This window comes from Mus caroli, chromosome 6 (assembly GCF_900094665.2).
Source record: "Mus caroli chromosome 6, CAROLI_EIJ_v1.1, whole genome shotgun sequence".
NCBI classification, from domain to species: Eukaryota; Metazoa; Chordata; class Mammalia; order Rodentia; family Muridae; genus Mus; species Mus caroli.
Genome location: NC_034575.1, coordinates 52,722,227 through 52,747,133, shown reverse-complemented (window position 1 = coordinate 52,747,133; position 24,907 = coordinate 52,722,227). Strand labels below are relative to the sequence as shown.

The window sequence follows — 24,907 nt, the reverse complement described above, 5'->3', positions numbered from 1 at the left end:
AAAAAAAAAGAAAAAGAAAAAATAAATGCCTTCTTCCAAAAGTTATCTTTGGTCATGGTATTTTATCACAGCAACAGAAAAGTAACGAATACGCTCACTCTAGCAGTATTCTGTTGGCCATATTTCAGTGTATAGTCCCAGAACTCTTACTGTGAGCATCCAGAGTATGACTCGCAAATAGGCTTGGGCTGCCAAGCTGCCAGTGCAGGAAGAATCTGTTCAGAGTGGCATCTCGAGGCGGCTGGGCAGGTGTTGAGTGCCCAATGCCAAAAAGAGTGGGGTTTCTTGGGCATTTCCTTCTAACCAGGTTGCTGTTGCCTTTGCACATCGATTTGCTCCCATCTCTTTAAACCTTCTACTACTGGACATATGATTCATATATTCAAAGCCCCTGGAAACTCTGGCTGGGCATAAACTAGATACCATCCACCATCTTCTGAGTTCCCTACTCTTTTTTCTATAAAATTTACATCCATGTCCCAATTTTGCTTTCTCAATTTATTAATTTCAGTCTCTTTAACCTTCCTAAGGCAATCTAGGTAGATGACTATCAGTTTCATTCATCTCAAATAAATACCTTTTGATCTCATCGTATTATTTTTATACTTATAGGTATACTAACATAATATATTAAGGTGGTTGATTCATAATTTTATTATTAACTGCTTATTTTTCTCCCTTATGAGAGCATAAATTATTCTTTAGCCTTACTGTACATGTTTGAATGAAAATCAAGAAGTCAATTTAAAGAGACATCCAAAACTATACAAATCCCAAATGGATTTGGAGGCTCCAGATGGTGGTAAGTATGCAGTCATACTTTATCTGGCATGCACACTACCATTCCCATAAAAGCATGGGCTCTTGCTTGCTGCTGTTGCCTTGCTTTTGTAAAGTAAGTTGTTTCTACAGTGAATTTCCATTATGGCTATTTTTAGAGTTCAAAGTTCTTCATTGTCTTTGACATCCAATTCTTTTTATCTTGAGCCAGCAATTAAATGCCTAATATTACAAAGAATAACTGATTGTTTTTACACTTCTTTCCTCTCTGTTTTGCTTTGATTCTAAGTTGTACTCTGTATGCTCCATAAAACCACATGTACAGGAATTATGATTACATCAATCAAACAAGCAAGAAATGACTTGAAAGTTAGAAAGGTATTATGTTATTCAGGCCCTTTCCAACTACACTAGTACGTGGTTTTGCCAAGGATGTGTTACACGTTTTGCTTAGTTTAAATGTCAGTGAATAAATAGATTTCACATTATGGCATAATAATGGTAGGATACTACAGAGCTGCTTCAGGAACTGCACAAACTCTTTGTGTGCATATCATTTCTAAATATACGTTAAAAGTGAAAAGGAAAATATAAATCAGATACTGGGAGAAATATCCAAATCAAAGGTAGGAAAACAACTTTTACCTACATCATAACATTTCCCCCAAATACAAATATCATGTGTTTTTATGCATGTGCTCAAGCAAACATATTTATATACTATTCTAGTGATATTTGTCAACTGGATCCAACCAAAGTCATCTAGAGAAGAGAACCTCAGTTAAAAAAAATGCCTCCAACTGATTGGCCTGTAAGCATGTCTTTGTGTCATCTTCTTGTTTGTTTTTTATGGGAGGACCCCTCCTACTGTGGCTAGTGCCACCCCTGGGCAGGTCATCCTATAAGGCATAAGGAAAACAGTTAACTTTGAGCCTGAAAGCAAGCCAGTCAGCAGCATGCCTCCTCCATGCTCTCTGCTTCAGTTCTTTAGGTTCTTTAGGTTCATCCCTTGGCATCCTTTATTGATGGTCTGAGACATGAAAGTGTATATACACATAATACTATAAAAAGTATAATATACGTCTGTTTCCTTGTATAAACTAAATTAAAATGCAAGTATTGTATTTTTTCCCCTTAGGACAAAAGATACAAGAACAACTTTTATACAGAATATATGAAGAATGGTGGCAATGTAATATCAAGAAATAAAGAAAAAGGGTAATGATCTACACAGTTGTTCAAAGATATATGAATGATCCATGGCTTGTATCATCAGTCATTGGCAAATACAAATTGAAACTCCAATGAGCTATCATTTCATATTCCCTAAACTGGCTAAAATAAAATATACTGACAACAGCAAGGTAGCAGAGAAGATACAAGAACTGCAATGCTCACACATAGATGATGGATGTGTAACAGTTTGAGGCTTACTTTTAAAGGTAAAATACCATTTTTAACATGACTAACATGTCCATAGGAAATTTCTATAACAAAGAAGCAGAAAGTCCCTCAGATTAGAGGTAGATAAATAAAATGTGATATAGCTGCACAGTGAAATAGCTCTACCTAACAACAACAACAACAATAATAAAATATAAACAACAATAACAATACTGAGCCATGCTACAAAGGAGACAAATCCCACAAATACGCCGAGCAAGTGATGATCTGACCAGAAGGCTCTGGTGTTCCACTTATGAAATGCTTAGGAAGGCAAACCTTTACAGTTAGATTATCTGCTTCTTGATGAGAAATTGCACTTCAAATAGGGAGTCTTTGCGACCTGACATAAACATCTTAAAATCGGTGTTCATCCTAAAGAACGGTAATTGTTATGAGAGTTCAACATACCTAATAAGAGTCTGTATGTGAGCTGGGCGTGGTGGCACACGCCTTTAATCCCAGCACTCGGGAGGCAGAGGCAGGCGGATTTCTGAGTTCGAGGCCAGCCTGGTCTACAAAGTGAGTTCCAGGACAGCCAGGGCTGCACAGAGAAACCCTGTCTCGAAAAACCAAAAAAGAAAAAAAAGTCTGTATGTTAGTAACATTAGATTGTACTCTTTAAATGGATGAAATGATTGGAGTGTGAGGCTCAGTGGCAAAGTCTATGCAGCACTTAAAAGGCTGCAAAAGGCAAAAATAATGTATGGGATCTAAATGTCAAGAAAGCTTTTCAACACAATAAGCAAAAGCATGCCTTCTAACTATACACATATTTGTTTAATATTTACAGGGAACTGTAAAAATCATATTTAAGATATTTTATTGTATAATATGTACATACACACACGCGTATGATATTAGATACCTGTATGTTAACTTGTACTGTTTTCATTTTTGTCTCTGAATAAATAATATCTGGTCATCTCTATTCACCAGAGAATCATAAAATTATAAAACAGCAAAATAATACAAAGATCTAAAACCATTTCTGGCTACGAGGCCGGCCATGAGTCAAACTTTTCTCAGTATCAAAATAAAGGCAGTAGTGAATTTATTTTAGAGGTTTACTATAAACTCTAATTTGTAAATTCTCTCCACAACATTTTTATATTCATCAAAAATACTCTATTATCCATTGACTAACTTTCTACGGAGTTAGTATTTTTTTTTTAATTCTTAAAATGTAAAGTATTTATGCCAATTATAGCTTTTCATGTATTGGACTGTGCAATTAGTTTTAATTTAAAAGGGTGCTGGTAGGGTTCTAGTGCCAAACCCAAAATGACTGAATTTCCTGGCTGATAAGTAGTACGAACATATCAAACTCAACATTTTTACTACTGAGCTGATACAAACAACTTCAGCTTAAAAGAATGTCTTATTAGTATGCCATAAGGCTGCCATGAAGGCAATAGATAAATGCCAATTTGAGTCTTTTATCTGTTATTTCATAGTATATTAGGGATTAGTCACAGGGTTCCCTTATAGGAACAGAATCGATAGACTTACTGTATATAATATGATTTACAGGAGTGGCTTACAAGCTGTGATCTGGGTAATCTAACAATGGCTGTCTCCCAGTGGAAAGGTCAAGAATCAAACTGTCATTCAGTCCAAGCCGACTAGATGTCTCAGTAGTTCCTATCTGATGCTGCAGTGCCAGACAGACTTAGAGAGCTACTGGTCTTCAGTCTACATTGTAGTCATGAAGCAAAGGGTTCTAGTAACTGTTGGTGTTGTGGGTTGTACAGGACTATTGATCTATGGAAGAAGAAAGAGAGAGGCATGGCAGAATGAATTTAGACCTCTCCAGCAGCAGGGGCCTCAGCCTCTCAAGGACTGACACTGGCAGTTTCCTAAAACCTGCTCATTGTTACACAAAAGTCTTTTTCCTCAAGTCAACTTCTGCATACCAAAACATCTTATCTGATCTCAGAGTTGTCTTGAAAGACCCATCACCTGAGCAGTTCTCAGCCATACTGCAACTTCCTGGTTTGCCAGGCCTCTCAGAGACTAAGTTATGCAAAGGATCTGAAAATCCTTCAAAAAAAAAAAAAAAAAAAAAAGAAAAAAAGAAAAGAAAAAAAAAAAAAAAAAAAACCCCAAAAAATCTTAGATAACAGTCACTGACAGAAGGTTATTTCAAATACTAGGTACCATCACTCCATGCCAGATATAAAGGCACTGCTAAAATCCTGCTACANGATCTCAGAGTTGTCTTGAAAGACCCATCACCTGAGCAGTTCTCAGCCATACTGCAACTTCCTGGTTTGCCAGGCCTCTCAGAGACTAAGTTATGGATCTAAAGGTACCATTGAAGCAAAAAAAAAAAAAAAAAGAAAGAAAAAAAGAAAAGAAAAAGAAAAAAGAAAAGAACCCCATAGAATCTTAGATAACAGTCACTGACAGAAGGTTATTTCAAATACTAGGTACCATCACTCCATGCCAGATATAAAGGCACTGCTAAAATCCTGCTACAAATACCAGTAAAAAAATAATAATTAAAAAAAATCAAAAAACAAAGTTTAAGCAATAGGTTAGAAAACCTTGCCAGCAAGAGTGAGGGTAAACAGGCAAAAAGCAAAAACTTCCCTCTTCCATGTGAAGCTGTGGCCCAGGTTTAGTTTCCCACCCCCACTCAGGATCCATGGAGGCTTGGTTCTTGGCAACCCATAGACACCTCCATCTCTATGTTCCTCTGTCCTTATATCAATTAGTATGGAATTTGCACAAAACCTATGTACATACTCTATATACTTTAGATCACCCCCAGATTACTTATAATCCTTAATGCAATTCAAGGCTCCTTAAATAGTTGTTACACTGTACTGTTTAGAGACTGTGACAAGGAACTATACCTGTACATGTCCAATATAATTTTTCTGAATATTTTTGATTGGGAATTGGTTGAATGTAAGAATGAATATCCTGTGGATATGAAGGGACAAATGTTCTGTATTTGGAAACGAAATTCCAAGGCAGGAAACTACTTGGTATCTAGAAGATGGCAAGGACAGAAGGAGAACAGAAAGAAGAAGAGAGGAAGAAGATGACCAGGGACACCTGGGGAAGAGAGAGAAATGGAGATGAGAGCTGGGGTAGCCTAGCAGTTCAGTTCTTATAATTGGCTCCCACCTAGAAGGCAGTTATGCAAGTTGTTGCTAGGTAGTTATTGGGCAGAGGCTAGAGGAATTGTCAACAAGTTATTTTCACAAAATACTTGAATACTTTGAATAAATGAATAAATGAAGAAGAGGAACAGTGATGGTGGGTGATATAGGTTCTGACAGTCCATAAGGACTTTAAGATACTTTATAATTTTATTGATTATAATATAACTTGTTATCCTTCCCAGACTCGTCTCAAATTCTTAACCTGCCTTTTTATATCTTAAAGGGATCTCTTTATACAGAAATTCTCATATAAACCAGGCATAGTGGCACACATCTTTAATTCCACCAGAGGTAGAGCAGAGGAGGCAGAAATAGGCCAATCCCTGAGTTTAGGACCAGCCTGAGCTACATAGTGATCCTTACATGATAACACTTTATTGAAAAGTGTTGTACATCGTGGTGCGCAACATAGTGATCCTTACATGATAACACTTTATTGAAAAGTATCACAGTTACCTTTATTAGTTGGCCTTAACCACAATTAAAAGATTTACAGTTATTTTGCAATACCCTATCTGAATAAAGAGTATACTTAGAGCTCTTGCAAAGTAGCCTAGTTTGGTTTCCAGCACCCACATTAGAATGTTTGCAAACACCTCTAACTCCAGGTCCAAGGGGTCTGATGCCTCTGACCATTGTGGACACACATGTACACTAGTACATATCCATACAGACACATGATTTTAAAATAATTTAAAATATAACTTTTTAAAAAAATAATGTACTAACACAAAGGGATTTTTTTGGTTTTGTGTGTTTGTTTGTTTATACAGAAACTACAGAGTTGAGATAGTGTGTGATCAGCTCAAAGACTTCTGAGTTTGAATACTCCTTTGGGTTTTATTAATGTGGAGGTGACTATAAATTATTCAAACTTTCTATCCTATCAAAGTATTCATCTCCAAATATTTTGTGAAAATACTTGGCAATTCCTTGTTGGCAATTCCTCTAGGCTCTGCCCAGTAACTACTTAACAACATCTTGCATTGCTGCCTTCTAGGTGGGAGTCAAGTATAAGAACTGAACTGCTAGGCTACCCCAGCTCTCATCTTCATTTCTTTCTCTTCCCCATGTGTCTCTGGCCAACTTTTTCCTCTCTTCTTCTTTCTGTTCTCTTTCTGTCCTACTCTGTCCCCCTCCTTTCTCTGCCTCTTCCCATTTTCCAGTCCCCTTCCCTTCACCCAATAAATTTCCTTTTATACTAGGCCTGTCACATGGTGGTGATTCCTCAGGGAAACACCTTGGCTAGGCCACTGTGGTACTCTCTCTTGCCCCATTATACTGCTGTTTTATGAAACACGACATAACTATTTAGAAGTTCTNTGCTAGCATAGAACTCCTAGCAAAGAATAATCACCTTCTGGATGGTTTCAGTTAATATTAATCCCAATTACCAGTGTTTGAGATACTGGGGAGCTATGACATTTCCTGGTACCAAAGATTTTTCCTAGGGAGAAACAGATGATACAAGTATTTGTCATTACCAATCATGTCTACTCTTTTTTACTGTTACCTGGAAGAGATTGTGTAGAGAACATGAGTGTCTCTTAGGAATGTACTACATGAAACCAATTAATTACCACTCTGATTCATACCTTAAATTTCCTATGACCTTAGTTATGACCAGTTGGCAACCATGAANCTAATTAGCCCAAGTATACTTAAATCACTTTCTGGACTTGCTTTGTGAGGCTCAGCCTTTTACCCAGATTGATTTGTAAGTATATCAAGGACAAAGTACTTCTGATTAATCAACACCTTATCAGGAATTGATTTAGACATCAAAATAAGTGTTTTTCTGCTTTATTGAGAATAGAAATTAGCATTTAAAACTAGGGCAGGCTAGGGTGTAGCTCATCTGGTATAGAACTTGCCCAGCATGAGTTCAACTGCCAGCTCCGCATAAACTCAGTGTGATAGCATAAACCTTGGTGGACAGAGGCAGAAAAATCAAGAGTTCAAGGTCACCTTGAGTTATATAACAAGTTTGAGGTCAGCCAGGGTAGGTGAGGCACTGGATCAAAGACATAAAAACAGGCTGATAAAATGCTCACTGGGTAAAGGTGCTTGCTGCCAAGCTTGTAGATCTGAGTTTAATCCCTGGGAACCTCATAGTGAAAGGAGAAAACCAACCCCCATCAGTTTTCTGACTTCCATAGACTTGCCATGTGTGTTCTGTGAGGCAGAAATCAGTTTGTGCCACAGGCTGGATGGCATAGAGGCTGGCACAGCACTTGCACGTATGTATGTAAAGGACCATATTGAGGCAGACCTGGCACTCATGCCAAGGAGAAGACTATATCAGACACTATACACTCTCCCAGTTTTCTTGTATACATCCCCTATTTAATATATGTAATATAATTGCACTTTTGTTAATCAACTTTGCCTTGCTCTGGTTTTTTTTTTTTTTTAATAGACTTCCCTAAACAGCACACATTGTCCTGGAATTAAAGGTCTCCCTGCCCCAGAGCTCTTGCCCATCCCTAGACAAGGCACCCAGACACCCCCTACACTAAATCCATGAACCCCACGAGCTCCACTCCTCCATTCTGTGGGAGCCTGGTACCTTATCTAGCTAGACACCAGACTCATGATACCAGTTTAATCCATCCCCACCACCTGAGAACTGCTTCTTTCCGGGGATGTTACTAGAATCATACCAGGAGCTCTTCCCATTCCTGTGACCTGCCAAGGAACACATGCCCAGCCTATCTTCCTAAGTCCCTTTCTGCCTCCCTATCACACAGGGAGGTTCAATTTGAACCACTAACTCTATCCACCGCTACCTAGTACCCTTGTCCCATCCATATCTGGGAAANTTAGATTCCCACCTCAACTCTTTCTTATCAACTCTACCCATTGCGGTGACTGGAGGACTGCCCTAAGCAATGAACAGACACCAGATGTACTAGTGACTCCACCCATCCCCTGCAAATCACCAAAGTGTCACAGGTCCTGCACCTGCCTTCTACTTCCCTTACACCTATCTTCCCTTCAGCGAGGGAATCTCAGTCTTACAACATCAACCCTACTTAAGGTAAAGTCCTAGACACCTCTCCCAGACTCTCAAGGACTAAGAATCAGATAACATTTATGTACAAAAGTTGTGCAATACGATCACCTGGCAAGACTACAAAACAGGGAAGGAGATGAAAGATGGAAGGCTTAACACTGGCTCACAATGTCTGCTCTTTGGCCAGGAAGAAGGTGGTGTTTGTCACATGAAATACCAAGAAGTATCAGCCATTTAGATTCTAGGAGGTGAGTTTCCATGTACTTTGGTGCCACAAAGTACAGAAAAAACTAGATGAGAGTTTCAAACAGAAATGTGGTAAGGATGCTTGTCAGGGACAGGTGGAGGATACCTGCCTGTGCTTCAGGTCTCCCAAGGAGCTTTCTGGCCCCCTAGATAAAATGATTTCTAGAGAAGAGGAAGCCTGGACATATCAGCCATACATTCTGCACATTTGCTCCCAGCGCCATGGCTGAACCAGCTTGTGCAGATGCCTATTCAGAGGCCATGTCTTGGAGTCATACTGTGGTACCACTAAACATCCAGAAGTCTGGCTGGAATCCTTACATTTAGTGTAATGATGCAAATGGATGCAGAGGTGCCTAAGGACCAGAATACAATTTCTCACTGCTTCTCTGGATTTTCCTTTGTACACGGTAACTAGAATCTTTATCAACCAGGTCTAGAAGTTCAGAGAAACTCTAGAAGGTTAACAGTGCTTTCTTGCCCTTAGGAACTAGAGATTGTTCTTATAGTCTCTGGGCCTAAGACCCTGACCATAAATGTTAAAGCAGTGTTGGCAGGGTTGAGGGTTTCAGAAAGAANCACCCAGAAGCTTTGATGTTTTCAGAATTTGCACATGAAAATTCTGAAAAAGACTCTTGTTTCCCAAATAAATGATAAATCTGTTGGGGATGGTCAACATTTACACAAAATAACAGTAGAATTTATTTTGACAAGGGGAAAATGAGACTTTAATAATAACTAATGGAGAATAAATTGTAGTCTTTGGTCAGCAATCACACTTAGGTGGCATGTACCATAAACCTAGCACTATTGCACTGCTCATAAGCACAAGTTGAGGTTAGATAAGAAAAGCCATAGTAGCTCAGTCAGCTTCTAAGCCAGCTGTCAAAAGTCTCAGTGGTAACATACAGTTTCTGAAATGGAAAAGCAATTTTCATTCTAGGAAGATTTAGAATTAATCATAGGAACTTCAATCTTAGAAGGACCCTCATTAAGACACAGATATTCTCAAGGTAGGTCAAAACCTTCCATCCTGCAGGAAAGTTCATTAAGCCCAGGACATAAACAATAGGTTTCAGGAAGTCCCTGAAACTAACTAGACACACAAGGCCCCACCCTCTTGAAGCATATAGAAGCACTAAAAACTGCTGAGAGACACTCACAGACCAGCCAGGCCACCTGAGAGACACAGAGAAACTGCTGAGAGACACTCACAGACCAGCCAGGCCACCTGAGAGACACAGAGACCAATCAAGCTGCTTAAAAGACTCTCATATAAACTCAGCCATCTGGAAGAGGCTTAGACCAACTGATATAACAGGAAATGATACTCTCTGACATACGGACCTACCTTTAGGCTATACAGTACACTAGAATTTTCCAGATTCCATGAGGGATGTTATTTTGGAGAAATGGTTGTCTTTGAGTCATTTCTGCCCGCAAGTAACTCCTCATCCATATTTCTGTAAGCAACCTCAGTAAAACTCAGTGGTTCACCAAGTTAAATTTTGGTGACATCTTCACTTTGTTCTATCATTAGCTCTCTATCTGGAGTAACCATTCACTTCTATCCANGAATGGTATCATATGCTATACTAGTGTAGGACACTGCGAATTTAGATTAATCATTTTTATAATTTATTTATTTTAGTTTTTATTGATTAATTTAATCATTTATTTTGAAATGGTCTTTGGCCCAGGCTGCCAATGAATGACCTGATGTTTCTACCTCTATTTCTTAAAAATGGACATTAGAGGTGTGTGCCACTACACTGATATCAGTTATTTGAGTACTAGAAAAGGCTTGATTTTATGTTTAAAAATGTTAGTACCTTGGAGTGTAGGAAAAAAATTAGCAGAGTAGCTTTGTCTGAGGCCATTTTCCTAAGTAAGCCCTATTTCAAAGACCTTGGCACATATCTAGAACAGTAGTTCTTACCCCTCCTAATGTTGCAGTTCTTCAATATGGTTGTGGTGATCTCTAACCATAAAATTGTTTTTGTTGTTTCTTCATAATTGCAATTTTGCTACTGTTATGAACTGGATTGTACATACATCTGTGTTTTATGATGGCTTTAGGCAACACCTGTGAAAGGATTGCCCCAAAGAGGTCGTGACCAATAGGTTGATAACCACTGCTGTAACATGTAGTAAGCACAATCTCACATCAGACATTCTGACTCTCTGGCTTTTACAAGCTTTCCAAGTTTTGTTTATGATAATCTTTTAGCCTTAGGTATATAGGCTGGTTGTAGACTTGGAACTCTATAGTCAGTTGTGAGGAAAGAATATTCTTAGCAGACTCTNGGTCCCCATGAACATTGTAGGGGAGGAATGATGAGACTGTTGAACACAAGCAAAAGATAACATTATCTTTATGCAAGCAGAAGAGGTGTAGTTTTTAAAATTAGTGTGTGTGTATGTGTTACTTATATTTTTAGCTATTTTTAACAGCAACTGGATTGGAATCAGTGTGCATTTAGGAAGAGTGGTTGAAAGTTTAGTGTCTTCTGTTTGAAGAGAGAAAAGAAACTATAACTAAAAATATACTTGGCATAAATATCATTTAATGTTTAAGATTAGAATCTTGTTGGGCGTGGTGGCACATGCCTTTAATCCCAGCACTNGGGAGGCAGAGGCAGGCNGATTTCTGAGTTTGAGGCCAGCCTGGTCTACANAGTGAGTTCCAGGACAGCCAGATCTATACAGAGAAACCCTGTCTCGAAAAACAAACAAACAAACAAACAAACAAACAAACAAACAAACAAACCAACGAAAGAAAGAAAGAAAGAAAGAAAGAAAGAAAGAAAGAAAGAAAGAAAGAAAGAAAGAAAGATTAGAATCTTGACTTTACCAAATAAAGCATTGGAGAGTCATGAATTCAGATAGCCATTGGGAAAATGTACATGTTGATGAAGTCAAACATTATACCCTGCTGGTGTTTTGTGAAGACTTTTCAATGATTTTCAAAGAAATCAAACTAAAATATCTTTGGTGATTATACTTTAGAGAAGTGAGAAGGTTTTCAGGTTTCCTGCCAGTGTGAGCTGAAGAAAAGGGAACTCCAGGGATTCTTTGGACTTTCCTTTTGTGTCCCTGCTACTGGATGTGCCTCAGGAAAAAGCAAAGAGCTTCTGGCCAAGGAGGAAGCAACCATGAGAAAGCTAAGCCCACACTAAGAACTGGCAGTACCTTCAGTGACCCACCAGCATTGTTCAAGCCCAACCTATCTTCCTGTTTTCATGGAACTTGCAATCATATTTTGCATTTAACTGACACATATTGCAACAACTTGGGCCTTGCTATCAAACTTATTTCCATACAAACTCCTCCACTCTACCAAATTTAAATACGATTGGTGAAACAAGCGTAGCTACAAATTTAACCTATCAAAGCTGCAGAAGAAAACAGGCATTGTTTTCTGTTATGTTCTTTGAGCNAAACCTTAATTTTAAATAGTCTGGAGTCAATTTAAAAACCTCAAAGTATAAGCAACAGAAACCAAAGTTACTTGGCATCATCAGAACCCAATTCTCCTACCATGGCAAGTCCTGGATACACCATCACACTGGAAAGGCAAGATTCTGATCTAAAATTACTTCTCATGATGGGGAGAGAGAACTTTAAGAAGGACATAGATAACTCCCTTAAAGAAATAGAGGAGAACATGGATAAACAGCTAGAAGCCTTTAAAGAGGAAACACAAAAATCCCTTAAAGAATTACAGAAAAACACAACCAAACAGACGAAGGAAATGAACAAAACCATTCAATATCTAAAAATGAAAATAGAAAAAAAATAAAGAAAGCACAAAGGGAGACAACCCTGGAGTTAGAAAACCTAGAAAAGAGATCAGGTGTCATAGATGAAAGCATCACCACTAGAATACAAGGGACAGAAGAGAGAATCTCAGGTGCAGAAGATACTATAGAAAACATTGACACAACAGAGACAATGCAAAATGCAAAAAGCTCCTAACCCAAAACATNCAGGAAATCCAGGACACAATGAGAAGACTAAACCTAAGGATAATAAGTACAGAAGAGAGTGAAGATTCCCAACTAAAAGGGCCGGTAATTCAATAAAATTATAGAAGAAACGTTCCCTAACCTAAAGAAAGAAGTGCCCATGAACATATAAGAAGCCTACAGAACTCCAAATAGGTTGGATCAGAAAAAAAATTCCTCCTGTCAATAATAATTAAAACATCAAAAGCATTAAACAAAGAAAGAATATTAAAACTNGTAAGGGAAAAAGGTCAAGTAACAAATAAAGGCAGACATTACAGAAAAGAAAGAGCAAAATTAAGGATGTGGAAAGAAACAAACAATACACATCCCAACCAATTAATTCTGTGGAAACACATGTTTCCAGTACCATATTGTTCTTGCATAATAAAATAAAGTAAAAATAAAAATAAAGTAAAAATTGTAAGCAAAGCTAGTTTACTCAAGCAAATGGCAAGTGTTCTCATGCAATGGGGGCAGGAGAGTGGGGGAGGTAGAGGAGGAGAGGGAGGAGGAGAAGATGAGAGAATATAGCAGTACAGCTTTGCCACAGATAACTGAAGGGCAAAACAGTAACTTCTGGTATTTGCTATTTTCACTAATTATCCATGCCTTTTTGCCTGGGTTTTAAGAGGACTGAAAGGGTTGCCTGCGTTTGTGCCTTGGTGATAAGTCCTTTATTTCTGAAACATGTCTGTACTGAAAAATCTAAACACTGTGCTCATGAGCGACACCGTGTGAAGGTCTTCACACGTTTAAAATGTTAAATCACATACAAACTAAATATCCTCTGCTTGAAACAAAAAATATGTATTAGCTACTTTTCTTACACTGTGATAAAATACTTTAACAAAGGAAACTTTAGGAAGAAAGGGTTTATTTGTCTCTGAGCTTGAGGGCATATTGCATTATGGAGAGGCAGTTCTGGCAACCGAGACATTTGACTGCTGATCACACTGCATCTGCATCCAGGAAGCAGAAAGAGATGGATGCTGGTGCCTAGATTGCTTTCTCCTCATTTAGGAGAGAGAGAGAGAGACAGAGAGACAGAGAGAGACAGAGACAGAGACAGAGACACAGAGACAAACAGAGAGACAGACAGACAGAGAGAGACAGACAGAGACAGACAGACAGAGACAGACAGACAGAGACAGACAGACAGAGACAGACAGACAGAGACAGACAGAGGGATAGAGAAACAGAAAGAGAATGAGAATGTTTTGGCTAATTAAAAGATAAAAAATTTGACAGAAATACTTAAATAGAAAAATCATTTGGGAGTCTTGAGATAACTCAGCCAGTAGAGGCAAACAATCACAGGACTGGCAATCTGAGTTCGATCTGTGGATCTCACAAGGTGGAAGGAAGAGAATCTATACCTTAGAGTTGCCCTCTGACCTACAGAAGTACCAGGCAGGACCTCCCCTCACCCCCCACCACTCCAAAGGGGTCTGGACATATGGGTTTTAATGTACTTAGCATGAAAGGCATATCTAAAACTAAGACAAGTTCAGAAGAACTGCCATAGAACACAAAAACCAAAGCTTTTAGAATTTAAAGAATACTTCAGGCTAGTTTTGGANGCCCTACCTACTTTTCTGAATGCAACAATTCTGTTATTTGAAACATTGTTTGATTATTTCTAAGGGAAACATGAAGTGTGCAGTAAAGATAGTTAGGGAGGTGGAGTAAAGAGGAGAGGGTTTCCCCACTATCAAGGTGAAGGCCAGTTTGTCCACTTTCTCCTGTTTTCATTTTAATTATAGGAATTAGAGCTTTGGAGCTGGAGAGATGGCTGCACCACTAAAGACTAGGTTCACAAACAAAATTATAAAAAGTTGGAGATTTGTATGGAGAGAAGAACACATGTCCTAGTTTATGTGGCAAATTCTCACTTACACATTTCCCCTCTCCAATATAAATAGTGCCTCCTTCCACTACTTGAAGATCATCTCAGCTACAGATGAAAACTAAAAGTACCCAAGTACATACAAGCAGCACTAACTGGATATTTGTTTCAGAAGTGTGTGTGTGTGTGTGTGTGTGTGTGTGTGTGTGTGTGTGTGTGTATGACATGAAGTTGAGGGGAAAATGTGCTGGGGGTGAGTTCTCAAGGGGCTGAAGGGGGGCCAGTAGAGTATATATATACTCAACCTATATTGTATACACATATGAAGAGAAGAAGAATCATTTGCTTGACTCTGGCACCCTCTGGTGATTAAAGCATGAAACATCTTTACACAAACAAGTTTTCCTAAAAGCATTAGGCCATTCACATTCTGATATTGCTTATTCCTAGAGGAGAAAGTAACACAAACTATTAACATTCCAAGTTGGACCATCTAACAGTCCTCACTAAACTTAAGCTTTGAATTCCACTTCCTTAAACTTTGTCACTATCGGATTCTCACCACCACTGCCATCTTTNACACTGTCCAGCATGCCTTTTGTCTCAGATCTCAGTAACTCAGTACGCAGATGACCTTCCCAACACTCTTCCCTGCTTCTGCAAAGTTCTCCCAGGTAATGTCTTGGGGGTTGCCACCCCCAATTTCTCTCCCTTTCAAGTCACCATTAGTAACCCAATTCTTCCTCGAGACCGCTCAAGAAGCTGCACACCACTCCCTCACTGTGCTGCATCCTGTGTGGCCTTCTTTAGTTCCCATGTTCCCACGCCTGCTGAAAGTCCACAATCTTTTGCTATATTCACACCTCTGAGAGCACCTAAACTCCCTCTTTTACCTAGGCAGACTCTAGACAAAACCCACTAACTCTAACTTCTCTATTTTTTTTTCCATCCTGCATGAAACTGGGGGAAACATATAAGAATAATGACTCATCTGATTTTAAATTCAGGGTCAAGAATTCTGATGTCTCACTGGTATCCAGCTGATACTGTATGGTGGCTAGCCTTAGCCTTTTGCAGTCTCTCTCTCTCTCTCTCTCTCTCTCTCTGGGGGGGGCGGGGGAGGGAGAAAGAGAAAGTCTTGCTATGTGCCATCACTCCTGTCCTTGTCCTTATTTTTCTATTTCAATAGTCATTTGATTCATTCATTCATTCATTCATTCATTCTCCCAATCATATTCACCCCCCCCCCATGCACATGTGTGTATCATTCTCAAGTGATAATATCATTTCCTGCTTTTCTGAGAAAATTGAAGCAAAGGGGAACTTTGAGATTACTGGCAGTGCTCACTTTATTGTAATGAGAGGAACAGTCTACCTTTCTAAGTAAAGGCCAGGGCACCTGCTTTGTATCAAATCCCATTTCTTTCCTTGCTCAGTGACAGCCCTTTCCTCTTTCTCCTCTGTGTCGTCTTATAAATATGAAGTCTTCCGGATCACTTGGCACAGCATAAACATGCTGNTATTTATTTACCCCATCTTCAGTCGTTCTCTCTCTCTCTCTTTTTTTCAGTTTTTTCAATCGTTCTCTTAATCCCACATTTCCTTCCAATTGTTCTATTGCTCTGCTCTCTTTTACAACAACACTCTTCAAAAATCCCCACAAATTCCATCAGCTCTCTAGTCTTGTCCTTGGGTTCTCTTTCAAACCCACTCTACTCAAACAAAGAGATTAGTAATAAATTGCTGACTTAAATGTGGGATGATTTTGTAGGCAGCAATATTTATCTGGACTAACTGTCAGAGACAGTAACTTGGGCCTCCTCCAGAGGGAGTGAGCTTATCCTAAAAAACATGCTGCTTTAGGAGTTGTCAATTTAGGAAGAGCTGGGGATGTGTGGCTCTTGGGGGTTGTAATCATCAAAGCTAAGTATGGCCTCTCNTATCTGTAATCCCACCGCTAAGGAGGCTGAGTCAGAGGAACAGCAAACAGCAAGTTTAAGGCCAACCTTGGAATCCCAATCACCCAAAGAAATTAAATCAAAGTCATTGATGAGAGCACAATTCCCAAGGAATTAGGTCCCAAGGATTTAGAGTATAGCATGTTGGTGGAATAATGAAGGTGGCAGTAACAGTTTGAGAAGGATAGCTGATAAAATTCTAGAGTCTGCAATTGAAAAATCAGAAAATCTCTAACAAAATTTAGATAAAAGATAGCAACATTTACAGAAATAATGGGCCCATTATGTTCAGCCAGGGGATGGGGCATGTCCATCTTCAACTTGACTCTCTGGGATAATCCTTCCATCAGTACATAAAAAATTCACTGATGAGTCAGCAGGTGGCATAGAAACTAAAGACACTTGCTGTTAAGCACAATGACCGCACCACGATGTACAACGTCCACAAGCAGTAGCAGGTGGCATAGAAGGTAAAGACACTTGCTGTTAAGCACAATGACCAAAGATCAATCACTAGGACCCACATGGTGGAAGGGGAGAATCAACTTCTCCAAGTTGTTCTATGACCTCTACACACGCTCTATAGTATCATCGCATGCACCCCTAACCAAATAAATGTTTAAAAATGAATAGATTGGAACTAGAGAACTGGATCAGCTGTTAAGAGTGCTTGCTGTATAATCATGAAAGTCAGAGTTTGAATTCCAGCATCTATGTTACAAGTTGGATGTCTCATGTATGCCTGTAACACCCACTCTGAGACGGGCCAGAGACAAGAGAATGACTGGGGATTGCTGGCTTCCATCCTACCAAGAAAATGAGTTTCACATTCAGGCAGAGACCCTGGCTCAAAGAAGTAGGCACAGGGTAATTAAGGTGGGTATGTTGACTCTCTCTTCTGGCCTCCATGCATGTAGATAAATGTGTGTACTTACAATAAGAATGCATACACTTGGACAGACACATATACACATACATACATACATACATACATACATACATACATACATACATATTTTAAAACTGGTAGCTATGGCTCACGTCTAATAAATGCTTTGGTGAGCCAGACACAAAGAAGATATAATAATAGATGACTTAAATCTGAAGAACTCTGTAGGTCAGACAGAATGTTAGGTGTGATTGACATGGAAATGGATACCCTAACTTCAGGGCGACAACAGTGACCTCAAAGGCCAGCAGGTACAGCTTGACTGTTAGAGAGAATGTGATACAATTTCCAGGGTAAGCTAGAGGGATGAGAGGTAACCAGACTTCTCTGACCCCTTGTTGTACTCAATGGCAAGAGCACAATGATCATGGGACTGAGATCCTCATGACATACACAGGGAAGCAGAAACTTAGGGGGTCAAAGCATGCCTTATACCCAATACTCAGCACTAAGTCCATGCAGAGACTGAGAGCCCTCTGAGGAGCATATATTGGAAGTTTTTCTTTTTTCTTTTTTTGTAGTGATTCTTTTTATTTTTCAATTTTGAACACATACACACATATAAAATATACTTTTTTATCTTTCTCCTCATTATCCTCCTTTCCTCCCACCCTCCACTAAATTTTATCTTCCCCCTTCTGGTTATTTTTGTGTGCAAGTGTGTGTGCGTGTGTGTGTGTGCGTGCACGCGTGTGTGGTGTATATGTGTCCCACTGTATTTAATTAGGATTGCTTGCATGGGGGGAGGGAATTATTAACAGATACAAATGTAACCTGAGTCTTAGATTAAAGTTATTATACAGGGGATACTTATATTTAAAAGTGTGTTTTATTTAATAATCTTACGTAAGAAGCACAATTGATCCTGGTTGAGAACTACTGATAGAAACAAGTATTTATCAATAGTTACATGTGGTGAGCCTCAGTAAATGTCAATTCTCAGGGTATATTAGCTCAACAGCAGGGTGTAGGTCAGTAGGAAGACATCCTCACAACCCTGGTTCAAGTGCAGCAGCACCACCCCTCACAAAGCCTTAAGGAAAATACTGATTTAGGAAACTGCTCTCCAGGATTCTGATTTAATAGGATTAGGATAATGTCTGTGGATTTGGATTTGCAATTAATACCCAGTAATAATCACCATAAGTTTGTCAATTAGTGCTGGTCTAGAAATACACGTTGGATAATGCTGCCCCAACGAGATCTACTCAGGGCGACTCTTGGNCAAGGAAAGAGTCCACACTTACAGGGGTTATTAGATATGGCTTCTAAAATTGTCCACCTGACCTGAAACTATTCAAAGACTGAGCCTTGCAGAGGAGCATGTAGATTGCAGGCCTTGCAGAGTGGCAGCTGTGATGGGAGCGAGCATTAAACAGGGTTCTCTTGAACTTGCCCTTCCACTCCCAAGAACACAGAAACAATGCAAGTGTGAACCCCAAATCCAAAAACCCCCAAACTGAAGCATTCCATAGTCTGAAACACTTGGAGTAACAAAATGTTGAATATTGTACAAGTGGCCTTCTATGACACATCACAGTAAAAATGCAGGTAGAGTTGCCTGCAGACTGTACTGCAAAGTATATGTGAATAAGGAAGTGTGAACATGTCTTGCACTTAGATTTGGGTCTGATCCTCAGTGTTTAAGGAATACATACACATATTTTCAAGTCTGAATCACTTATGGCCCCAACTATTTTGGATCAAGGGATGCTCAGCCTGTACTGTGTCCCTAAGAAAAGTGCAGAGATTAATTCCAAAAATAGGGAAGATAACCAAAACCTTCCCCTAAGTCCTATTTAAGTCATCTCCTTAGAGGAAACAAAAACAAAGTAGATTGCTAGATCATTACAGCCTCAATCAGATTGAAATGCCAATCTCCAAGGCNGCACAAGACTAAGATTTTTAGTATAGACAACATAGCATCTAGTACCCAGTATGCAGCCACTAACCTAACAAATATTTCCTAACTGAAAATCTGACAACTGACACAGAATATAAGGATATTTGTATGTCCACTGAAGCACACCATTAAGGAGATTTTAAAATATCAGATGGCTAAAATAACTGACTCTTGGAATGCCCATAACATTTTTCCCCAGGCTTTCTCAGAGTCCATCAATGGTTCCATGTCACAAATTGGCTCTGGCAGCATACAAGGATAACACAGTTGCACTTAAAGCATGCTTTTCACTTTTCTCAGGGTGCTCTGCCTATCACTCTTGTGGTGTCCCCAGTCTACCAACAGCCAAAGCCAATGCTAAGCAATTGTTGTGATACAATTACCCAGGATGACCAGGTGTCCCCCTAGCTTCAATAAATGTACACTTTTCCAATCCAAGGAAGATCAACTTAATCCTTCAAGGATAATCTCACACTCATGGTGGAAGTTTAATTGTCTGGCCTGCAGACCCTCTGCATTATGTTCATGACACTAAAGAATACTTTATCTAGCATCACACTGCACATCACTTCCTTGCAACAAGAACAAGGATATTGTCGTGTATTTGACATAACGTTGCTTCTCACCACAGGCATATATATACAGCATATGAGGTTTGGAAATACCCACATGTTCCCAAAATTCACTACATACCCCTATTATGATGAAAGAGCTGACTTCATAGAACGGTGAATGGGCCTGTGGAGAGTGCCATTAAGCTGCAGTGTAAGCTGTCGCCTTAAGCCAGCAGTAACTATTGAATACAAATGCCCAGCTGTGGGAACCATAAAGTGATTACTCCATCCACACTGGTCTTCTGCTTCACCCATGCCTTTCTCCACTGCCTGCCTCTCTCTCTGTCTCTTCAGACTGCCTTCTAATAGCTGTCCGTAACACTTTGTTGTTAAACCTCCTTTTTGCCTCCCTGAATAACTTTTATACACTGTTTCATACATTTATTTTCCTCTTCTTTATTATCTATCTATGAGGTAAGTTCCAAACAAGTAGGGATTTCTGGTTCTTTCTTCTATCACCAGTGTCAAAAAGAGTGCCAGAGTCATAGCCGGACTGACCTGGAGAGTAAAGAGTACCTCTGCCTACATCATGGATGCTTGGCAAACCTCTGCTGTAAAAGATCTAACAGAAGCTATTTCAGACTTCTGAGCATGTAGCGTCTGTTCTCACCACTCCTCTCTGGTGTTGTGAAATAAAAGCAGAATGGGCTGGTAAATAAATGTGTGATGTGTGGAGAAGAAAGAAAGGGCTTTGCTCAAAGATGAAGGAACATGCAGTAAAGGAGACACCTACACCCTAACCTGGCTTACAGCATCTAGGAACTCCTTGAGAAAAACTTCTAAATTTAAAGACAACACATAAGAATGAAAGACAACCAGGGCAGGGATGTTGTTTGATTTTGTTTTCCTCAGCTCTTTAGTCATGTGCTCAGCCAAATCCAGTCCTGTCTGTACCTTCCAGCCCATTCTTAAAAAGCAAAATCTCTAGAGAGTTACGTAAGCACTTGTTACTTACTCAAGGCTGGAATACAAACTTGTAGGTTGTTAAAAGGCAGAATTTGAGGGCTAGGGATACAGCTTAGAGGTAGGACACTGGCTAGCCTATCACAATTTGAATTTGATTTCAACCCCTGATAAAATTTAAAAATTCTAAGGCAAATGCAGTGGTGCATGACTTTAATCCTAGCATCAAGAGGTGGGGACAGGCAGATCAAGTTTGAGGCCAGCTTAGTTGACATACCCAGTTGGAGACCAACCAAGGCTACACAGTGAGACCATGTCTTTAAAACAAAATAAACTAATTTAAAAAAAAAGTAGAATCTCGGGGTAATAGCAGGGTTTTTAATTTCCAGTTCCTTGTGGCACTGTGAATGAACCCAGAGCCTTAAATATGCTAGGCAAGTGACCAACTACTGAGTTACATCTCCAGTTCTTGTTCTTATTTCTTTAACTAGTTAAATTCATTCTTTGCTGATTGCATCCATGCATGCAACACATTCTGACTACTCTTAAACCACCATACTCTCATCCTATATTTTAATAAGATCCTCCAGTGACTCATTCACATACTCAAGTGTAGAAAGTACAGATCTAATCACACATTTGTAGATGCACAAGTCAAAACAAAACAAGACAAGACAAGACAAAACAAAACAAAACAAAACAAAAACAACCCTCCATTTAGCATGAAGATATAAAAACAAGACAGGTCTGGGAGAAGAGCTAAGAGGTAGGTCATTTGCATGGCATGCATAAGTTCCTAAGATCCTAAGAAAAGATCATCTCTTAACAGAAGAAAACAAGAATGACAACTTACCTCAGCTATGTGTAATGAGGTGTTAAAAGGAGAACTGTTCAGGCCTCAGTGAGATGCAGCAATATTGTACACTGGAGAAAGAGCTCAGCTAGGATCCATGCCTGCCACAAAAGCCACCCTAAGAGTATGTCCACTCTTGCTTGCAGTGGAGTTGAGAAAAAGCAGGGAGAGGACGAGGAAGACAATCCCCAAAGTTGGTAAGTTTTGCCTAAAGAGACAGGCAAAATCAAGACTTTCCAAAAATCTAGCTTCCAGGAAATTAATGAATATCCTCAGTTAATTTCAGGACGACAGTAGTGAATATCTGTTAGCTGGTTATCCTGAATCAAGAAAGAAATGTGGGTTCCAACTCAAGACAACCTAACCCCTCTTATCAGCTTTGAAGGTTTTTTTCTGGAGTTGCTGGCAAGGAGACTGGAAAAGAGGAAATCCAGGCAGAGAGATCTTTTTATATCTTGTGCTCTGGGCAGCAGCATCTCCAGCCTTAACAGTAACTGTATTTTAGAATCGAGGGAGTAAACCTATTTTAGCAGTGCTTCCCGTCCCCGCCCCCACCCCACCCCCCCCCACCCCCCGCGTAAACTTCCTGTCTCTTAGTCCTATAGAAGGGGGTTCTCCTTTTGCAGACGCTGCCTTAAAAAAAAAAGTAAGCAGGAAGAAGATACATTTGAAAAAGAAGCGAATGAAAACCAAAGCAAAACCAGAGTTAGGTTTCACTGCAAGGCCCACCCGGGATTTAAAGAGGAAAGGCGAGCTGTTCGTGTAATGTGCGATGGCCACACTGTCCTTTTATAAACAAAAGCTGTGAACAGCTGGTCAGACTGCGATGACAGAATTCTGAAATGTCTGAAGTTACTTACATACCTCAGACTGTGGGGTGGGGAGGAAAGAGATAACGGTTTCTTTTCANAGAATAAACAGAATGTTTTATAGCGGCGGTACAGAAAGCTAAAGGTCATTTACTACAACACGAAGCTGCTTAATCTGGCCTCGCATTGTTATCACAGTTAGTGCCAGAGCCTCGGCACTGATGGTCAGCTACTCATTCTTAGGAAGTCTATATTTATAAACCTAACGTAAAAAAGCAAAGGAGAATCAATCATACCGTGGAATGAAGGGCAAAGAAATCCACAGACGGTTGGACGGGACACCACACACACACACACACACACACACACACACACACACACACCGCTAATCCCTGCCCCAGCCATCCTCAAGCTTCAGGTTCCTAATGGTCTGGCCAATCACTGCTGTCTGAGATCCAAGCTTTCTGGTGGGTCATCGGAGAAGTTGTAAATCTTGCTCAAGGGGACAGTTCTTTGTCAAGCTGAAATGTCTTCCTGGCTTCCTCTCAGCTTTTTCTTTCTCCCAGCATGAGAGATTCTTGGGTAATTTGTAATTTCTTTGGGGCTATTGTTTCAATAGTCTGACAGCCAAAAGGATAGGCACAAGTGTCTTTAAAGTATCTTCTTCCTGCCAGGCATCAAACCTGCCTGGTTACAGCATCAAAACTATACGTAATCCAAAACAAAGGAAAAAATGTTCAATNCAGTTAAAAAGCCTTAACCAAGTCTCTGTGGTCAGCTTTAATACTATGTCGTCTTTATGACCAAATCCCACCGCCCCTGTACACTTCTCCCCACCAAGTCCACAAACTGATAGGTTTTGGATTTGAGGTTGGTGATTCCAGGGGACACAGATCGATGACTGGGGACTAAGGAGTTTATTATGAGAGTTATTCATGCCGTGAACACACAGACAGGAGCAGCAGAATGCCAGGGGCTCTCAGAAGAGTTTGGGTCGCAAACACTAGTGACCTCATGGGGAAGTTTCTACAGAGAATCAGAGCCTACGCACAGAAGAGAAGGCCTCTTCCCATACACTTTTAGGAAGTGGGGTTCACAACAAGAGTCTACAGTCAGGCTCTCAGATTCCCAGGCAGGAAGCAGAGGAAGGGGTGGAGAACAAACTGTGACAAGTCTTTGGTGTAGTTGCACTTCCCAAGTGAGCCTGTTAGCAAGTGACACACAAAGTACCAGAAGCATGACTGTCAGTATCTGTGAGAGGAGTCCAGAGAGGCTGGGATCTAACAGATCCTTACACAAACCTCTAAGTTACCAAGTGAGCTGAAGGAAACGTACGTACTCGCTGGGCATCAAAGAGCGTCCCTTCTGCATGGAGACAATGCTAGATTTATAAGTATAAGCTAATTGTGCTTACAGGCAGAAGCTTCCTCCTTACAGCCACAGCTGTCAATGACTCTCTAATCCTCTAATCCTGTAGCCCAGGTGCCCAGCTTTCAGGAGAATGGCAAGTGTCATTCACACTTCCCCAAGGTTACCAGACACCTAGGACATCAGAGGGCTACGGGTATAATGGATCCACCTCAACTAGATGTTCTTTTCCCCTTCAGCATTCTCAGAGTCATGCAATCCTTCTCCAGAATGCAGGGCCACCTCCCTTGTGACCTGGGAATCAAGGACAGCTTGGCTCACACTGAGGATGACTCATTAAGCATATGACATGAGACCTGTCCCTTCCACTGAGACCTATAAGAAGGGACTCCAGTTCTGCTTCATGATCCTGAACTCTTATAGAACCCACCCATGCTGTGTGTGTATGTCTTCCTATGACACTGGGGCAAGGAGCTTGCTCAGAACTTCTGCCATGCTGATGTTTTGTCTTCCTACCCATGTAATTAATAATTCTTCAAATAAGTCTCTTATCCCAAGGACAATCTCCCTTAGTGGCCCCCTTACATTCCAAACCCCAAACCTTTCAGACAAGTTTAATACAAATCAAGCATTGTATATAAGAAGAAACAAGAGAGACCCTGCCTCAAGCTATGTAAAGGGAGACCTCCTAAATGTTAGGTTCTGACCTCAACCCATGGATGGTGCAAGCACAGATGTGTGCATGTGCTCTAACACACACACACACACACACACACACACACACACCAAATAAATAAATTAATTAAAAATATTTATTTTAAAAGATGGGGAGCTGATGAGACGGCTCAGTGGATTATGACCAAGGTTCAAGGTTCATGCTACATGACCAAAGTTCCATACCTAGAACCCATATGGTGGAAAAAGATCTGACTCTCACAAGTTGTCCTCTGACTCCACTCATGCATTATGGTGTGTGCACACCAATACATATGCACACAGAATCAATAAGTAAAAATGTATTTAAAAAGAAAGA

At 39.9% G+C, this 24,907-nt stretch overlaps 1 protein-coding gene across 3 annotated transcripts in view; it reads right to left on the bottom strand.

Moving 5' to 3' along the window:
• The window catches only part of Abcg2 (ATP binding cassette subfamily G member 2 (Junior blood group)), a 114,110-nt gene that overhangs the window by 78,622 nt on the left and 10,581 nt on the right, over nt 1-24,907 (bottom strand). The window contains exon 1 of one of the 3 annotated variants that reach the window (XM_029478607.1): nt 21,698-22,157. The exons of the other annotated variants lie outside the window; for them this stretch is intronic. The gene's annotated coding sequence lies outside the window, so the exon portion shown is untranslated. Of the gene's footprint in view, nt 1-21,697; nt 22,158-24,907 lie in introns of those variants that run through there. 3 annotated transcript variants of the gene reach the window in all.